This window comes from Myotis davidii, unplaced genomic scaffold, assembly GCF_000327345.1.
Source record: "Myotis davidii unplaced genomic scaffold, ASM32734v1 scaffold663, whole genome shotgun sequence".
In the NCBI taxonomy this organism is placed as follows: domain Eukaryota; kingdom Metazoa; phylum Chordata; class Mammalia; order Chiroptera; family Vespertilionidae; genus Myotis; species Myotis davidii.
Window position 1 is genome coordinate 3139793 of NW_006295816.1, and position 2543 is coordinate 3142335.

The following is a 2543-nucleotide window of genomic DNA, read 5'->3' on the forward strand; positions in this document are numbered from 1 at the left end:
TTCCGCGCCCCCGCCGCCAATAGCAACGCCGGTCGCGTCCCTTCGCCCCGCCCACCGCGGTTAAAGGAGACGCTGCGCCTCGGCTATTTGCTCCCCTACCGGAAGCAGAGCTGTAGGGCCGGCTCCATGGCCTCCGCTCCAACCTTTGCCAGGCCAGGCGGACTGTGGACGGCGCCGCCCAAGGCCTCTGGCCACCGACGCTCATCCTCCCTGAGAATTTCCAAAGCCCTGGCCGAGGCGTTCGCCCCACCCGCCCGTAGCCCGGTTACCGAGCCGGCGAGCACAGCTTGCTGGGAAATGCAGTTCCAAAGCGGCCGCCACCTGACGTCTGGAGGAAACCAGGACTACATTTCCCAAGATGCCTTGAGGGTGGGATTGAGAGCCCGGGATTAACCACCGGCGGCGAAAGCCGGAAGAATCCCGGAAGTGAGTTCTGGTCTGTTTACCCTCTTAAAGCGCTCAGTAGGCTGGGTTTTCGCTCAGCACCTCATTAAGAGCCAATTCTTCGCCCTCCGGGAATTCCTTAATGGTTCGCTCCTCCGAACGCGCTGAAAACAAATGCCGATTTAACAAACACACCGGTCGCTTGGAATCTCACCCGTGGAGTGGAGAGACCCGGGTTCCGTACTCCGTGCACTCCGTGCTTCGTGTGTGATCTCGGGGGGCGGAAAATACCTCCGCTCTGTGGGCCTCGATTTCCCCACTTGTAATGTGAGGGAGTTGTGGTGCGCCTGGCCCTGTCTGAACTCTTCAGCCCTGCGAAGCGCTTTGTGAATTAATTACATGCTCAAAAGGGACGGAGACAGTCCAGGGGCCTGGCCGCCAGAGGCCGTTGCTGCCCGCTTTCTGCTGTGGGGAAGCCAGGCCTTCCTACCGCACCGCACAGCCGGCATCTGCCCACCTGGAACTGACCTGACGGGTGTTCTGCAAGATTCAGGAAACCTCTACAGACGAAACAATGCTCCGCCTACAGGAAAGTTTTATGAGTTTATTTGAGCCACCAGGTTCCAGGACGTGCCTGGAAGCACAATCTCAGCGGATGGAGGAAATGCTCGGAGAATGGCAGTACTGCGGCTAGATTAGCTTATACATCAGAATCAAAGGAGACGTTACCTGAACTCCATTGGAGGTGGATTAAAGAAGCGGGAGAAAGCCAAGTGGGGAAATCTCTGGGATTGGGTAAAAAGGAAAATGCAGAAGCACGCACTTCTTTGACGTTGGTGGGTACAGGACAGGTAATTCACTTTCCCAGTAAATGGGGATGGTGTGCAGGCCACGAGATGGCAGTGCGGGTGGGCCCGTGCTCCGGTACCTGCAGTTGTGCCTTCCAGAGATCTGGAAGAGAAAATTACTCTGAAGCCCTGGCTGAAGGTGGCTCAGTAGGTTGGAGCGGCATCCTGTGCACCAAGAGGTTGCTGGTGCCATTGCCCCAGGGCACATGCCCGGGTTGTGGGCTCAGTCCTCTGTAGGGGGCGTGCAAGAGGCAGCTGATGGATGTTCCGCTCTCACATGGATGCTTCTCTTTCTTCCCCTCTCTCTAAAATTCAATAAAAATATTTATATGTAAAAAAGAAGCAACCAATGAATGCATAAATAAGTCAACAACAAATTGGTGTTTCCCTTCTCTCTCTAAAATCAATAAATAAAATTTAAAAAATAATAATTTCAAAGGTCTATTATCCTAGATGCATAAGAACAAGGGACAGGCTCACTTAAGGCCAAGATTGACATTTGCTCAGGAAGCTATAGGCCTGGGATGTGACTACCTGCCCGGGTGGGAATGTATGATCAGACCATCCTGTGTGGTTCGTTCCGTCGCTGAAGTGGTCGGGACTTCCATGTTGCCCTTCCTCCCCCATAGCTTGTCAGGCTCATGACTTAGCCCCTTTGTTCACACTTCCATCACCTCCCCTGGGCAGGCCAGCGTGGCCAGATCCCGACACTGATGAGGACCTAGCCAGGCCCTGATAGTTTCTGACCACATCCGAGGCCAAAGATGGTGTTTACTGGGCCTGCAAACCAGAGCCCGATGCAATACGCTCAGAAACGTGCGTGCACAGAGCTGGACTGTGGGGGAGTAGGTCTCCTTTGGACCTGGAAGACCGAGGGCCAGACACAAGAAACAGAGCCACACGGGGTCCAGTCTTCACTGTGATGCGGCATGGAATTGGTGCCTGGATGCTGGAAATGCTCGGGCTCATTTTACTTAGATGCGATGGCGTTCTCCTTAAAACACGTTTAGTATCACTCACACCCAGGAGTTGTTCACTGTTCAAAGGAGGAAGTCCACGCCCGGGAGCACCCTCATCTACAGGAGCTTGTAACCTGCAAAGCTGAATGTGGGGGAACCCTTCTGGAAGATGCTTTCCAAACGTCAGGCCTGCTCAGAGGAAAGGCACCGGGAGATTTTCCTCATCCTCCCTCATCTTTCCGCATCCCACTACCTTCTGTCCTTGCTCATCAGGGTGGAGGAGCAGGGCCGCCCCACCCTCTCTTGCTCATTTATTCTCCAAAAAATGCAGAGGTTGACTCTGCCAACATCA

General features: G+C 54.4%; 1 protein-coding gene across 2 annotated transcripts in view; it reads right to left on the reverse strand.

The window, feature by feature from the left end:
• POC1A (POC1 centriolar protein A) overlaps nucleotides 1–188 on the reverse strand; it is a 36889-nt gene extending 36701 nt beyond the window's left edge. The window contains exon 1 of one of the 2 annotated variants that reach the window (XM_015568358.1): nucleotides 100–188. The gene's annotated coding sequence lies outside the window, so the exon portion shown is untranslated. The remainder of the gene's footprint in view (nucleotides 1–99) is intronic. The other variant, XM_006770480.2, reaches the window with a different exon arrangement.
• Between the last annotated feature and the right edge of the window lie 2355 nt (nucleotides 189–2543).